The sequence below is a fragment of the Dicentrarchus labrax genome, unplaced genomic scaffold (assembly GCF_905237075.1).
Source record: "Dicentrarchus labrax unplaced genomic scaffold, dlabrax2021, whole genome shotgun sequence".
Classification (NCBI taxonomy): Eukaryota; Metazoa; Chordata; class Actinopteri; family Moronidae; genus Dicentrarchus; species Dicentrarchus labrax.
Window position 1 is genome coordinate 18,457,580 of NW_026136724.1, and position 17,953 is coordinate 18,475,532.

Sequence of the window (17,953 nt, forward strand, 5' to 3'; positions counted from 1 at the left end):
TAGACTTTTTAGAAGTAAATGATTCTGACAGGGACGCAAACATGACAAACATGAACATTTGCTGTAGGACTTTTACTTATACTGGACTATTTTCACTGTGTGGTATTAATACTTTTACTGAAGCAAAAGCACTGGTTGGTAACATTATACTGCCTAAGTTAATGGGTCAGATCTGGAAACATGGCAACATCACTTTCGTGAAATACAGTGTTATCATAGCAGATATACATCCTTTAAATACATTGCAAAGGTAAAAAGTACCAACCCTCTTGACCTTCATCCACCTATTGCTGCTGCTAAATGTTTTTTATTGGTTGTTTTTAGTAACTGCTAATGCTGCTACTAACTACTACCACTGGCCAGAAGTCACTGCACATAACGGGCTTAAAAAACAGGCCACAAATGACCTTAACTCACAACTGCATGGCAAAGCTGAGTATAATCTTGGAAATAAACTTGCAATACATGCCTGACGGTCCCGACAGACAACCTTTTCTGTTCCTGCGTCCTTGGCCTCTTTGGTATTTTTCAAGACCATCTCCAAAGTCAGGTCATTTTCTACAAGCTCTAATTTCTCAAGCAACTTCATCCCCTGATCTGTGAGTAATGGACTATACACATCTTTGTTTTAATATACATTCCTCTTTCATGCAGTATGCTGTATGACATACAATATAATGTGATACTACAGTATATATGTACGTCTGGCTCCATTCACTAGAGGTTTCATTTTACCCCTCTCTAATAAAAGATGGTTTTCTGACTGGACAAGACAGCTCCTTTCAATGTAGCCATCACACAAAATTCTATTGTATTTGTCACTTTGTGAACTTTTTTTGTACATTCTGAACTATTCATAACACTTATTGCCATACAAACGCCTGCATGCGGCTGAATTTCCTGTTCCAGTTTCTCCAAAAATATTAAGATACTGAGTTCTAAACTTGCTGTGTGCAGATGACACTATTATTGCACTGATATTTCTCAGCCTAATGAAATCTGCTCTGCCTCGCACCGATGGAACACTGTTAACTTTGATCTCACAATTAAGTCTCCATGAACAGCTAATAAAGCATAATCTGCTCTGTATCTGCTTGTCTGCGCCAGAAGCACAGAAAGCCTTTTAGCATATCTTCACCACGGCTTCTGACTGACACTTTGTTGCTCTCGGCTGAAACAGTGACTTATTTTTATCACGCCCCAGATAATACAATCAAGTATTAAGGAGTTAAAAATCAAACTGGATCTGCATCGGCTGAGTGGCAGATGAGTGGCAGATGCCTGCGGGCTTCTAGTTATTCAGAATCTCTCTCCTTTTTCATCCATCTTCCTCTACTTTTCAGTAGATAGGTTGACATCCATGAATACAAAAAAGCAAACCTGCTCTTGTTGCAGTTTCCTCACTAGAGGCTGTTCCCTCATTGTTGCTGGGGCTGTTTGGATATATACGGTGGTGGAGGAAGTTTCCAGATCCTTTACTGAAGTAAAAGTACTAATACCACACTGTAAAAATACTTGATTACAAGTCCTGCATTGGAAATGTTACCTTGCATGCAAGTATATTTAGGACAATGTACAAAAGAAAATCTCCCGTCACTGATATACTTTTATATATCATATCATTGGATTATTATTAAATATGCATTCATGTAAAAACATGATTTTACTGTTATTGGTTGAGGTAGATTTAATTATTAACTACTTTGTATAGGACTGCAATCAGTGATTATTTTCATCATGGATTAATTTGCGGATTATTTTCTCCATTAAACTGATTGCTGTCACAACTACCCAGTGCCCAAAGTGACCCCTTCACAATGCTTGTTTTGTCCAACAAACAGTCCAAACTTCCAAATTATTACAAATAATTAAAAGGAAAAGCAGCAATTTTTCCCATTTGGGAAGCAGGAAGCTAAAAATAACTTCTATCAATTGACTAAACAAGTAATGGACGAATTGTTTAAGCTCTATGTTAAATTTACAACAAAACATCATATTTTAGATGTTCTTCATATGTTCTGTGTGCAAAAATCTTAATTTGTAAAAAACATAGGTTATAAATAAGTACAAGTACTTTAGACATATACTAAAATATAGTATCCACCACTGGATATATCTTAATCTTTCATTCATTAAATATGAACATAATACTGATGTCACCGTTCTCTTCTTAGCCCTCATAACCTTTTTATACATTTGGCTGCAATATCCCTAAACTCTGATCTGACTTAATGACGGGCCAGAGCACAGATCATAGAGATTTCTGCTCTATGATAAGACCAATCAAAGGAAAATTGCAGCCTTTTATTTTTGGGATCTGTTCCTTTTTTCTCAAAAAATGACACCAGCTTGAGCGGACAGACGGTAGCAGTTTGGCGCTGCATGTTGGAGAATTGATAAGGAATGTTTTCCACATGAGTTAGGTACTGATTGTAGAACAGTATTTTCCTCTCATCTTAAAACCCATGAATTGATGTTGTGAGGACACGGGCCAAATCTGTTAAGCCTGTACATTTGTGTGCTGATGTTTAAGTTTGATATGTGTGGAACTATACAATTACAGCAATGGTTCACGTACAGTTTACACTTCTCTTTAGGTGGTGGCAAACCTCCATCTATGCTTCTCTTTGTCGTGATCAAGTGCTTTTAATAAGGCGTCCCGGGTTATAAGCAGGAAGCACTTTGTCATCAAGAGGAAGACTCTAGCAAGTTACCACAGGAATGCCACAGTGCCTTGCTGATGAGGTCAAAAGGCAACACTTCAATCAAGTCCTTATTGTACGCCTCAGTCACAAAAACAACAGCACTTTCTCTGTCATCAAACCTCACACTTTTCATCTTACACCTGTTGTTTTCGTTGGAAAAAATACTGCAAGGTCAGGGAGATCTAACAATAACATTATGTGTTTTCATGGATAACAGTTTGTGATGGATATGTTTTTGAAGGAGGCGAAGCAGATAAGATTATAATGTCTAATGAGCAGCGGCCCAACTGGCACCCGAATGCTAGACGAGTACGTCTATCTCCACTTATTACTCATGATTTTATGTTTGAGCTGAGTAACGGGGTTTGGAGAGAGACGTTTGAGAATTGCAATTGGCATTTTAATAAGTGCTTTTGGAACTATTTATCAGGTTATCTGTAATCACAGTGGCTCCTGCCCGCTATGTATAATGTCTTAATGTGTTTCAGTTGGCTTCAGAAAGGTTTTCTATTAGTCTTTCTGTTTAGCCAATATCTTTGATCATGAATAATCCTCTGAGAGTTTTGCAGGACAAAAGTGGTCACGGTGAAGTGTTCAACATTTCTGCTTTAAAAGCCATTTACTTCCTAGTTAATGAAGTCTAAATTGTACGTTTGGGGTTATGCAAGCCACCGCTGTTGTGTTTTGTTTTAATTTGCTAGAAATTATAAATGTACAATACAAATAAAAGTTATGTTTACATTCATCATTTCTCAGCCAAACGCATTGTGTGTATCCTCAAGGTCTAACAAACATGTTGAATGCATTTCCTTCCTCATAAAATACCATTCATTTGATTATATTAAATCATGCATTGTTTACTATGCTATGTTTTCTAGATTACAGTCTTCTTTTTCCCTGCCTTTACTCATGGATTTTGTTAAGATTCTTTGCGAGCTGCCATGACAAACTGTTAATTAGCCCGGGTGCGTCCTCATGACCGCACGCTACAAACAAAACTGGGACCTACGCCCTTTGACCTGTGCGCTACTAGTAGTCAAAAACTCCACAGGGTGCCTTTTAAAGGACCAGTGTTTAGAATTTAGTGGCGTCTAGCAGTGTAGTTGCAGACTGCCACTCCCTCGCTTCACTTTCCTCTTCCAACAGCAAAGGAAAAACTACAATGGCTGCAAAAAGCGTGAGCTGCCCTATCTAGAGCAAATGTTTGCTTTGTCCATTCTGGGCTACTGTAGAAACATAGCAGACTCCGTAGAGTAAAAATGTATTTTAAGGTAACGAAAACACAACAATTCTTATTTCCAGGTGATTCTACACTAATTAAAACATATATTATATTCAATTTCTGCCAATATCCACACTGTCCCTTTTTAAAAAAAGAAACTATTTGAGATAATGGTCAGTGTGAAAGTTCATTCATCACCTTGGAAACAGTAAACTGATTCAACTCTAACTCTTAATAACCTTTTCCAGAGCTTTCAACCACACCACATGGAAGATTACATCTTGTGATTTGCTAAAATGAGAAAGAAGAAGCTAAAAAGTGGGGATTTGAAACAACATAAAATGATGCCTTTAGAATATTACTAGCCTTGATAACTCAACTTGTTATTTTGTCTGAAAATTAGATGGTAATTCAACACTGAATAACAAGGCAGAAAGCTGCTGCTGCTCTTTTACCTTTAACAGCTGATGAGAAACACCTGCTCTGACATCACTGTTGGGGGTGAGGTCACTGTGGATTCAATGTTCAGAAGAACAAAGGTTGAGGACCAAAGATGCAGAAAACTACATTTATACCCTCTGCTTTTTAAAATAAAGTAGATAACTTTCATGCCAATGTGCATATTCACATTATTTCAGGTTGTTCAACAGCATAAGGACACAATTTTAGTATTTAAATGAATCTTTTAAATCTCAGTATATATTTTTATTGAATGAAACTCTGAGCCAATCATACAAACAGTAATAAAAACAGACAGTAAAAATAGCTTAGATCCACTGTTGTTCTTTGGGTTCTTTGCTCATAGAGAACAGCCAGTCAAAATCTGGACACTGATAAGTGGCTTCTTTAATAAAAGTAATAAATGTTCTTCTAAAAGTTCAAACTGCATAATCGACCCATTTTCCTTAAACAATCTGTAACTTCTGGTTTTATTCTGCTTACTCTTGAAACAATATCCCGACCTTTCATCAGATGTGTTGACTGCGTCAGACTGTATTTAGCCTGAAAGCAACTCTTCTATCTCCTCTGCCCGCGGATCTTCTCTCTCCTTTATCAATTCTTTTTAAACATCAGCTTTTCAAAAGCTGTTAGGGATGTGATGTGAAAGGAGGGCAGTTTGAATATTCTGAAAGCTTTTCCTTTAAAGACAGGCCTACAGCATCATCTGCAATTACACTATTCGTTGTCAAATATGTTTGCATATTCAATATAAAAAAACCTGCTGGATGTGGCTTAATTTAAGCAGCCTCATAGGCGACATGCAAACTCTTCAACAATGTGCTGGAGAGAGATACCTTATTAGCCTTATTATCATTATTCCTCCTGATCAGTCTCCTCCACCAGATTGTTGTCCTTCACCTAACTTTCCTCTTTATCGTGTAGACACAGACCAAACAAACTGCAGACGCCCCTGGCTCTCTGCTGAGACAGAAAGTTGGTCGGTTGTGAAAATAAAATTATGAGACCACTGATGCCAGGACTGACTGGGGAGTGGGCTATGTTCTGACAGGTGTGGTGATGTGTCAACCGAAAGGCAAAGATGTTTTGAATTAATGAGGCCAGGTGATGGAGAAAAAGGAGCAGAACTGGAGCCAACACTCTCGCCTGCAGTTTACTGGAGACCTGGTGTGCTTCTTATTTAAATTGCTGCCCTTGATCTCACTGATCACTAGGCTATAGGCTACTTAATTAAAACTAACAAGCAGTGCATTAACACCCTGCCGGCACGCTGACACTGTCAACCTGGTTATATGTAAGCTGCTCCCCTGGGGAGACGGGTGCCGGATTCCAGATGCAGGTGAAGCAGTCAGTTGATTTAAAATGCCAAAAAGAAAGATGGCAGGTTTGTGCATCCTGATTGAAAGCAAAGGCATTTCTCCTTTTCTGTTAGGGGGTGAAAAAAGGAGTGTGTGTGTGTGTGTGTGTGTGTGTACCCTCAGAATAAAGGCAACATACCCGCCTAGGAAGGCCAGCCTTGAGCTTTATAGACAGGTGCTTTGATCAGAAAGGCCGGTTCATCTTCACCTTCTCCTGGACGTCGTCACTGGATGCTTATGATGCTGCATGCTGGCTTCTCTGAAGAGACAGAAAGGAAATAAGGTGGAGGGAAAAGTGAAATGGGTAAGCCAAGGTGTGTCTGTTTTAACCACGCTTAACCCCTCAAAATCCAGTTTTACCCCCCTTTGTTTCCCCTTTGGTAGCTTTCAGGTTGTTTAAAATCCTTTTATTCTACACCTTCTGAAAGTATCACCTGTATGTATCAGCTTGCATGGAATATACTTTTTAGAAAATATATGAAAAGGACCAAGTAAGGTTATTCTAAATCCCAAACTTAACTTGATGAAATTCTGAATTTAAAATCTTTTAATGTGTGTTTGGAAGTCTGGATATCCGTTAAAAGTACAATGGTGTTGCATACAGACACTTTGCTACTCAGCTTTTACACGGAAGCTGAACTAAACCACTATGATGTCAACAGGATGTGATCAGTTTTAAGAGGCCTCCTGCTCCCTGGTGAGTTATAAACCTAAACTAATACGTCCACCTACATCCCCATTAACTTTACAAGTTTATCTAGCTGTCGATATTCAGTGATTATAACTGTCAATATGATGTGTGGATGGAACAGAAAAGTAAAGCAGTGTTGGATTGTAACTGAGTAGCCTTCATTTACTCAAGTACTAGACTTAAGTACAGATTTAAGGTACTCGTACTTTACTTTAATATTTCTGTTTAAACTTTTGTTCCACTAAATTTAGGTAAATATATTATACTTGTTTCTCCACTGCATCTATATGAGCATAGTTGCACATATAAATGTTAAATAAAAGTTTACATAAAATATAATACATTATTAACAATTTAACCAATACAAAGTGTAGCAGAACTTTTCTTTTTGCTTTGTCCCCACCCCTCACATTTATCCTGTGACCCTTTGAAGGAGTGCTGTCATAAATGCTCATATATCAGTTACAGTGGCCAACTAGTGCTTTTACTTTTAATACTTTAAATACTGATAGTACTTATGTAATTTTACTTAAGAAGTATTATTTTAAATGACTTTATTTAAACTTGTAATTAAGTATTTTTACACTTTTACTTCATGAAAAAACTCAAAGTAGTTACTTCTTCCACAGAGCAAGGAGTGAGGCCCCGGCTCCATAACGAGTAATGAATGAACACACATTACTTTTGAGTAAAGTAACGAGTAACCCGTTTCCCCCTCAGAGTAACGAGCCCCTCCGCTGTGTGTGAATGACTTTGTGACGACCTCTGTCGCAAATGCCCTCCCTCCCCCCCCCAACACTCTCCCACCTCCCCACCTCCTCCTCATTCGCAGAAAATGGAAATGGCTTAGCACTATCGCCGTTGCCCCGGCAACCATCTGAGTCCCCCATCTCGCGGTGGAGAAATGAGTTCTGAACAGGCTCGAGAGAGGCAGGGATTAAACATGATCCCGCGGACGGACTGTCAATCAAAAGCACAACTCTCCAACCTCCTTCCGTTTACAAAAAAATCAAAAAAATAATTAATGATTATTACACTGTGAAACCCAAAAGGTGCGTTTTATTTGGAATCATTCGTTAGAAAATAGAATAAATTCAGCTGATAATGAATCCGGCCTGGTGCTTTTTTTTTTTTTTTTGTTGTAAGCTATTAAAGCAGGGAACTCTTTTCGTTTTTTGAAAACAAATCCGTTATCCTGGAGCGGATTTAGTGGTGGTCGTTATATTCCAATGCCAAGAGGCGATGGATTAATTTAATTAGCCTGGTGAAGATTAATGACAATGCATAGGCCTTTTGCAGATAAGGCTACACACTGTTAAAAGGGACGTGTTATTTTCCAACACCACTGTGTGTCTAATTTGGGCAACTTGGTGGTGTGGTTGAAGTTGCAACCCTCCTTAAAATGAGTGGAGATTCTTTTTATAACCTTGGGATTGTGTGTGTCTTTGTAGGCTGAGATCAATCTGAAGGAGGAGGTTCACAGTGTAGGAGCATATAGCAGATTCATGGGTTTGTGTGTGTGTGTGTTGTGTGTGTGTGTGTGTGTGTGTCTGTGTGAGGAATAAAAGTGAAACACAGGCCAGAGAGGAACAGAGTAGATGTATGCTATTATTAAAGAAAAGGTGTCTTATATAGCTTCACACTAAAGGTGTTTAAAGAGCTAACACACTGCAGCTATATTCAGCTGAACCAGTATTTAATGGCAGTATAATGAAAGAAATAGCTCTGTGCTCTTTGTTTTTACAGTATTAGTTTGTCACAGTGCAGACCCATTGTTCCCCAGTCATTTAGGCTTTTGACAACTTCAAAACAAAAGCATTGCCTGCTTGCTGCTGGCTGTAAATGTCCAGTTCAACCAGAGATTTTTCCCCCCTTCTCAGATTGTTTTGTTTGAATACTTTCCATGTAAAATAATCCAGTAATTAACATGCAAAACAGTCTGTAAAAAGAAATAGTTTTTGTAGCAGAAATAGCCTACTTTTTTCTGCTTTCCCATTCTCATAATTGTCTCCTGGCCTCTGCAATTCATCTTGTGATCTATTTTAGGGGTCCCACCCTCCAGGTTGGATACCACTGGCGCAGGTAGTTGCACTACTTAATTCACTGATATTGTTATTTCCTGGACTTTACTGTGCTTGTTATTACAACAAGGTCTTTTTTATTTGGAACAGTAACTCCTTACACAAAGCCTCCACACTTAAACCCAAATAAAGACACATTTATTTTGTAATTGATTGAACCTGAAAAGATGTGAAGCTCTTTGTGAAGGTTATGGTCATTGTAGGATTTGTTGTTGTAACTTACACAGTAAACACAATATCAACATAATCCTAAATTCATTTTAATGTAATAATGTGCACTTTGTTGCTACTTACAAGACCCCCTGATGCTTAATCATTTATATCTCAAACTGGATTGAAAGTTCAGTAAATAATAAACTCTTCACTTATTTTTGTCTGAATCGATAACTGACAACACATGATACATTATTAGATCTATATATATATATATTTATTCTATAATAAAAGAGCAACTTCTTTCTTTTCAAATGAAGCTGTAGACCAACATTTACCTGATGTCTGGTTCCAGCATTAATGACAACAACTAAATAATGACAACAACTTAATTGACAAATTGAAAAATAAAGAATGAATTCCCTGGAAATCCCTGCCTGCTCTTGGAGGAGTAATCAGATTACAGTAACGCAGTACCGGTGCCAGGCTGGCAGAGACTGCTGAAAAGAGCGAGAGAGGGCGGGGAGAGCGAGACCCCCATGCAATTTGATATTTGCCTCTTTGACAGTCATTTAAAGGGGATCTGGAGAACCCGATAGCCGGGGACTTACACCCCTCCAAAGGCTTTCGGGACACTTTAGCCCGGCTCGGCTCGGCCCCGCAGCGCCAGTGAGTCGCCAGGCAGGGTGTAAACGTTAAATGTTAGCTATTTGTTCCGTGGATTGCGAGGGAAAATCAAGCCAGTCTTTCATTCATTTTTTTTTTTTTTTTTTTGGAAACCCTCCTCCCACTCTCCCACTCTCCCCCCTCCATCTCTCCTCCTCTGCTTTCTTTCTTTCTTTTCCAGACTCCACAAACCCCACAAACAGTCATTGACTAAAGCGGCTTAGGGAGTCTCCTAATAACGCTTTAACGAATTAAAAGCAAAGGGAGAAGTTTATAGAGTGAAAACGAGGAAGGGAAAGGGGAAATATTTTGTAATTGCTGAGACTGTACAGACAAAGAGTCCTGACGCGGTGGAATAGGAGGTTATCTGCTACCGTGGCGGTTCCTTATCAGTGGATAAATATTTGTATATCATGGCCAACCGGGGGCCTCTGCAAAACCCTCTGACGTGCTGTTGTGATTGTTGCAACACAGGTGATCTACATCGAGATAGCTACTGTATACGTCCTCTGTAGTGTGAGCTGCACGGCTGCAGTGTGGGGGGTCGAGGCGCTCCTGCAGAGCCATTTTTTTTCTTTATTTTTCAATTATGAGGTTAAAAGAGTGTGTGTTTAATAAACGACTGCTCATTAAAGAGAGAGTACATTCCCCTGCAGATAACAGGCAGGTTGCATTGTGCTGGGGTCTCCTGGGAGGGACTCCTGACTGGATGTTTGTCCCTCAAGTCCCCAGCCTTGCATCTCATTAATCTCCCACATCTCTATCTACAGTATCTGAGGCGCAGCAGCATCAGCCTCTATATACGGCCTGTTTCTGCAAGTGACAAAAGATTAAGATTTTCTATCACAGGTTGAATTAAAATCAGGCTGTTTTTGGAGAACCCCTTTAAGCAACAACCAACGTGATCTGGTTGTTTTTCTTTCATATGAAACCCTCACTGGACTCCCAGTGGCCACCCAGTCCAGGATTATTCTCTGCTCAGCCAGGAAAGAGAAGGAGGAGGTGGAGGAGGAGAGGGGGAGGGAGGGCTTGCCTGGATACCCAGCCGCCTGTAAGTGTCCATCCCCGGTTTGTTTGACATGGCAGAGTCCCTGGGTATAAAACCGATAAACATCTGGTGGCGCTGCCAGGACATTGGGAAATGAGGGGGGGGGGTCGGTGAAAGAGGCGGCGAGAACACAAAATCATAATGAGAAGAAAGATGGGCAGAGAGAGAGAGAGAGAGAGAGAGACACAGAAAGAGAGAGATGCTGATCAGCTAATTACAGCTGCAAATAAAATGCAAATTTATCCTGGCACGGTGAGCATGCCCAAGTTTAAACATAGCGCCATCCAAAAATCCAGAGCTGCTCACGCTCTGTGCCAATGACGACTCCCAAACAAAGAATGATTATCCAATAATATTAATAACCAGTATATAAATGTATTATTATTATTATTATTATCATCATTATTATTATATAAGCTCCTGCACATTGCATCCTGGTGGCTGTCAGACTACCAGGCTACACCTCCCACCCCTTTTAAAAAAAAAGAGAGAGAGACTTGGCTTGCTTCCCAACAACAGTGACACCACCATGCACACACACATCCACAATCCAACAATTACAGTTCCCCTCACTGTAGCCGCCTATTTACGCAAGGAGGGAGGGGGGGGCATGTCTCCCCACCTCCCCCCCATCTTATGTAGTGATTAATGATACATCGCCACCCAAAGATTAATCATGGAAAATTAAAAATCTTGGAGGTACTCATGAGAACTGCAGCAGTGGACTAGATCAGGTGGGCTTTGGCTTGGAAGGGGGGGTGAAAACGAATTAGCTTCATCGAATCTTTTTAGATGCAAATATTTTGTTATCTCCACTTTGCTGCACTGTTTTCAGTGTTTATGATTAATTATCTCTTCTTGGTGAAAAATAAATCATGCGAAATTAGGATCTAGCTGACTCCACCGGCGTAAGCAGAGATGGCAGGTCGATGCTGTTAATTTCAGGTTGAAATTGACACACTAATTATAGTGCAGAGTGCTGCTGGAACACTAGCAGGCAAGATTATACCTCTGTGCTTCTATTTTTTTCCTCTTTTTTTTTTATCAGATCCCCTTATATTTTACCAATTAAAAATCGTAAAGGCATTTCATTGCCCCGGGATAAAAAAAAAGCAGCCTCTCTCCTAACATGGCCATCACTTTCCCCCATCAGATTCATTGTGATGTATTAGATGCAATAAATTATCCCATGTAACAAAACATGGCGAGCTGAAAGGCTGATAATCTGCAGAGGGGAGATAAGGATTCATTATTCCAAATCATTATGAATCCAGCGTTGGCTGTGACTTCTTTCTTAATCAGCTTCTGTGATCCTGGATACGTGAAGGGAGCAGATAAGAGCAGAGTCGTTTATAATTCTCCCCACCTCGGCCTAATATTTTAAAATAAAATCGCAGGGAGAAGCCGCCGTAAAAAAAAAAAAAAAAAAAAAAAGAAGAAACACACACACACACACACACACACACACACACACACACACACACACACACATTGGCTTAACGTTTGGAGGGTGCACAGGACGAGAATAATAAAACACATTGAGAAAATAAATAAGTAAATAGATAATACGTGGCCCATACATTTTTGGAGGTGTTTTGTCTCAAATTAAGGTCATCTTATTCGACATTTACAGCGAAGAATCGTGTAGGCAGGGAGAATAAAAAAGGGAGATATATACTGCAGCATTTATTTCACATTTGGAGTGGGAAGTGTCTAATAAAATTTAGGCTACACCGGGAAGGCTATAAAAGCGGGTGACCGTAACTCCGTTTATGCACTAACGGGGCAGAAAAGCCACGGTACAGGGGGGGGGGGGGGGTGGGTTACAGATAAAGCGCTGCTCCACTGGATGTTCTGATGCTGCACAATTTGGAGGAAGGAAAAAAAAAAAAAGCCAAATTACCTCCAAAGAAGGTGAGCTAACATGTGACTAAAAAAAAAAAACTGCAGCTGTATTGAATGAGAACATAAAGGTGACATTAGGGCTCCTCATTCTATCTGCAGGTGAGGTTATAAATGGGAGCCGGCTCTGATAGAATTGATGGGGAAGAAAAAGGGCCCAGTGTGCGCAGACTCTGCTTGTTGTTGTGGCCCCCAGTGTACCGGGGAGGGTTTGATGCTTAGCTGTTTGTCAGCCTCTGCTGTCACGCGGGAGCAACGCGTCAAATTCTACATTAATCACGCGATTTCACGGCGGCGGGCGCACGCGGGAGGAGAAGAAGGAGCGTGACTTTGGACTCGGGCATCGCGCTCTCGCCGTAGCCCGGTTCTGGGCGAAGTGCAAAACGGGAGAGACTATACACCCCCTTTAATGTGATACAGTGTGGCCTAGTAAGGCAAGGTAAACCCAGAGCCGTTTACAGTCTCCTTTTACAATTAATTAAGGCTCGACTCCACAATATCTGCACCCCTCCCCTCCTCCTCCTCCTCCTCCTCCAAAAAAAAAAAAAAAAAAATGCGTTTTATATCCGCTCCCTTTCAAAATTAACATTTATTTTTTCTTATTTAATTGTATGCCGACTGAACAAGACAAAATTGATTCTCGTTATTTCCCTCATAATTAATCTTTTTATTACACCTATAATATGCTTTAATTATCTGCGCCATAAATACTGGTTTAACCGTTGTTTTTCATTAGCTTATATCAAAGACATCAGTATGCGCATTTATCACAGACGCATATTAACTTCACCTTTACATTGAAATCGAAGAGCTAATAATTCCCCCAAATAAGCACTTTATTTACGTCAAAGGCAGATTAATAAATCATTACTATCTGGATGTGTTATTTTGTAATTCTATTTAGATATTGAAATACTAATTCCATAAATGAAAAGCTCCGCTTACCCTGCATGGAAATACTGAATAATTCATTGGTTTTTAAAAAGACACATTTGGCTGCAGTCGCATTTTGTAAGTTTATACAACGAGGTTTTGCGCCAATTATCTTTAATTTATTACCTTAATTGAATTTCTTCCCCTAAGATAGATTTGGGTGTGATCAGTTTACATTCTCCTTCGAAGAGTCAAGGCGCAACATGAGAGATACCAAGCCTCCAGCATCCTCCCTCTCCTCTCCTTTCCTCTCCCTTCCTCTCCTTTTCCCCTACTCTCCTTTCCTTTTTCCTCTCTCCTCTCCTCTCCTCTCCTCTCCTCAGTGTATTTCACAGAGAGGAGGATCGGATTTGCTTGGTGCTCCTTTCAATGAACCATGGTGTCAATAAGCAGGCTAGTAGGCCCCTATATGCTCCGGGTTAGTGGTGGATGTATGTGGAAGCTTTGCCATGTTCACAATAACTGCTTCAGCCATCAGGGCCACAATGCATCTCCCCTCACATTAGCATATCGATACGGGAAGATTTCAGATTTGTTTGCTTACACATTGTTCAAATGTAGCTCTAATTGCTGTGGAGTTTGGCGCGGATCTTTGGTGTTGATTAGACACCAGCTACGGCTTCATCTGTCCTTTGTGGCGGAGGAGAGAAAGGGCTCCTCTTCCAGCACAAAAGGAGGTGCAACATTTTGTGTGTCACGGAGAGATTCTGAAATATCTGCAGAGCACAAACTGTACATGCACCATTCTCATAAGGTGGCTGTAAGAATAATACTTAACACAACACAGTGAATGCTGCATTGTTCAAGCATCTATCATATTAAAAGATCCACATTTTAACCATTAAAACTGATTTTCCCACTCGTGACAACGAAAAAAATGTATTTTATGATCTATATTGACACAACATCTGATTATAAGAAGGCATTTATATTTGGCTTACAGCTGTGGGCGTCACCTGGAATGATCAGGTGTTGCACTTGCCTTACCTTTCATGTCTAAAAACATTCTCCTAAAAATAGAAAATAAATCAAAATAATAGCAATATATATTTGGGAGCAAAAACGATAAAATGGCTGCCTGATAAAAAAAAAAATGTTTCTGCTCCTGATGTAACCTTATAATTCCTTCCCACTGCTTTCTATTGCAGTTTTAATTGGGTTTCTGTTCCTCTAACGTGATGCTTTTTCAGACCCGGAAGAGGCTGGCGTGCACAGTACTGTAAATACGGTAAAGAGGCCGCCTTTTGGTTGGCCCATACGCGCGTGCAAGCCTGCCCGGTAGCCTATGTGCGCGCGTGTTTTCTCCTCGCGGTGTGCTTATACGATGACTCCGGGACCCAGGGCGCGCGCACCATCACCACCACCACCTCCACCGCCGCTGTGTGAGAGTGTTTCCACCTCCCTCCCTCCCTCCCTCCCTCCCCCCCCCCGCCGCGCTCCTTCCCCGTCCACAGCTCTCGCCCTCTCTTTCTTTTCTCTCTCACTGTCTCTCTCTCTCTCTCTCTAAATGCCACCGGCGCTTCCATCTCTATGTCACTCTTTCTTCTACATCTGCAAGGGGAGAAAAAAAAGCCTCCATCCGTCCAGCGTCCACCGCAGGTCAGTAAATATTTAGATTTGCTCTGAAGCCGGTGTGCATCCTTAATGCTGTGTCCAATAGGCTGCCTCTTCCCTCACCGGCTTTTGTATACGAGAGCTCACTGATGTTACTCGTGTATGAATGATGGGGGGGGGGGGGAAACTTTTGTGAGCCGCTTTTTGCATGTTAAATGAAAATAAACGAAGCAAAACGAAAAAAGAAGGTGGAAGAGGTAAAAAAAAAAAAAAAAAGGGTGGCAGCACATTCGCTTGAATTCATTTTAAACCGGAGAGGAAGCTTTTCGGTTACACCTTCATTTTTTTTTTTTTTTTTTTTGCTCCACATCGGCTGCACTTGCTGAAAAAGAAAGAAAAAAGAGAGAGAGGCTGTAGTGTTGATAATAATACTGGCTACAATGTCCATAACGACCGCCATTGTTAGCTTGCTGTGAGCTGGTGTTGTTTTGTTGTTGACCCAAAACGAGGCTGCTATTTCTTCTAATACGAAAAATGTTTGCGCTGCTGATCATTAGCGCCTGTTTCCGCTGTGTCAAGCTCAACTAGGGATTGATATATTAAAAAAAAAAAAAAAAAAAAGGCTGAAGGACAGCCAGCTGCATTTCTTTAAATATTTAGCCACGTATCTCGAAACCGGCGCCCAAATACAGCGCAGATGAGGGGGTTTTAACGACCTATTACCGACCGCTCAGGTTGGTGGTATAGGCAGAATCCCATACAAGCCGTGAAATTGATCTGATTACCTTGCCGGCGGGTCATAAAAAGAGGAGTCGGGGCTTGTGCTGAGACTGCGTCCCCCTCCCCAACCTCCTCCTCCGTTATTAGCTCCCTCCATCTCGTCTTTTGGTCGATACGTCTTGATATGGCGGAGAGAGGTAGAATGAATAGGATGCCAAATTAAGGGGCATCACGCGCGCACTGTCACGGGCCAAGAGCTCCAGCGGTTGGAGAGCAGAGCGCGAGAGAGGTCCTCGAGCATGCACCCAGCTATTTTTATTTTTTTGTTTTATATTTTAGTCCCCCCCCCCGTTTCCCATAAAAGCATAGACTACTCATTAAATATTGTAGTTATTAAAATACTATTAAATAGTTTAAACCGGGATAATAATTTTTTAAAAAGCCACCACCGGCCCTCAGCGACAAAGAGGGGCAGCAGACACTGTGGTTTCATTTCAATTTCAGTGTCACTGTCGAGATTTTGTCTGGCACCTTGTTACGAGGCGCACACTGTTTAGGGTTGTGGAATTAATCCTTGTGTAATTTAAATATAGTCAAATTACAGCGTTAATGCCTAAGTGTGGTATTAATAAATAACCCCCCCACCCCCCTCCCTCCAAAAAAAAAAAAAAAATATGAATGAGTGTGTTTCTGTTGGGGATGCACAGGTTAAGAGGTGAAAAGGCCCTGTGCGTTAAATGAAAAGATTACATCAGCGCGTCTGAGAGAAGCGATAGAGACCCAGATAAGCATCACAAGTCAGTCAATTGACACACCATTTTGTGTTTCTTTTTTTCTTTTTTCGTTTTGGGAAGAGTGACACAAAACACGGACTGCTGCAGTTGTTCAACACTCGAAGAAAAAGAAGGTGATTTTGTCCTCGTTTTAATCATTCTAGGAAACCCCACTTCTGTTTTCAAGTTTCACGCGGCTCGACGAGCAGAATTTGACGCCCTCGTTTTGTTCTAAGAAGCCGAGTCTGTTCACATGCTGACAGAAATGTTTTTTGTTCTTGAAAAGACATCAGAAAGATGACAAATGACTCAGACAGTAATAAGTGTAACGTGCAGGCTACCTGCGGTGCTATACCGGTTTCTAAATGTATAACCCAGTCGTTTTGGTCCAGTAAAATATAACACAATTACACATCACTCCACAATGACTCGCCTGTAGCATTCTTAATCAGTGACTGGGCACCTTCATTGTTATCAGACAAGCACCTGCAGCACCATAGCGCCGTTACACTTAATGATTTATTATGTATATACAAATAACATGTGTCTGTTTAATCCTCCTGTTGTGTTCTTGCCTTGTGCTTTTATTTTTTAAATTTTTTTTATATATCAGTCGCGGCTATTTTTTGGGGCAGTTTCTGTTTAAATTAATTAAAGTGTGTGCACAATGTGGCACGTTATGGAGCCAGGTATCAAAGCTTTTGGTGAAACAGGCCTTAATGAATGATAATAAACACACACACACACACACACGCACACACACGCACACACGTTTGTATTATTAATATTGTATATTTGCATCTGCTATTTTTTGGCCTGTATAAGCTGCCTTTTAAAATATAAATAACAAAGATGATAACGATAAAAATAATAATAATGATTGTTATTATAGTATCATATTAGTAGGCTAATGTTGTTAATAGTAGTCGTATGTATTATTATTGTGTGATTTTATCTCCCTGACCTCTGATTAATCAACTGACGGAAGGAAATTATTATTTATGGGGGAAAACAATGATTATAATTGCTGATGAGGCCATACACAGGAAGTTGGCGGACAAAAGTACACACACACAGACACACACACACACACCCACTAGACGTTATCTAAAACATTTCATCCCCCACACTGGCAATGGAATAATCCGTTCGTGTCTTAGATTCCCAGCCGCAATGTAAAAAAAAAAAAAAAAGAAACTGTGCCATGTCGTGATTTTAATCAAAGCTGGCTGACATAATCACTCAGAAATTATCTCTGCCATCAAAAGCCGGACTGGCCCCTCGCCTCCTTTTGTGAATCAACCTTTACGCGCAACAGCACTGCTATTTGTAGGCCATTAACTTCAAAAATAGACTAACACACACACACACTGAGAGGGAGAGAGAGCTGCAGCCACTATTTCTCCCTCCGTGGCGACAGATTGGGATTAGAAATGACAACTTTTTTTTTTTTTTTTTTTTTTTAAAGAGAGCAGCCAGTCTTATTCCGTGCTGAATAAGCTCCGGCGTTATTGACACCGAGGCTTGGGAATCAAGTCATGGGATGGCTTCCATGTCCCATTCTCTAAGCTTCGATACATCCAGTCAAGAAACAAAAAAACATAATCGGGATTTTAGGCTACATTTACCGTCATGTGTTGCCTCTGAGCACCTATAACGGGTACTTTGTGGATAATGGCTCCGCGATA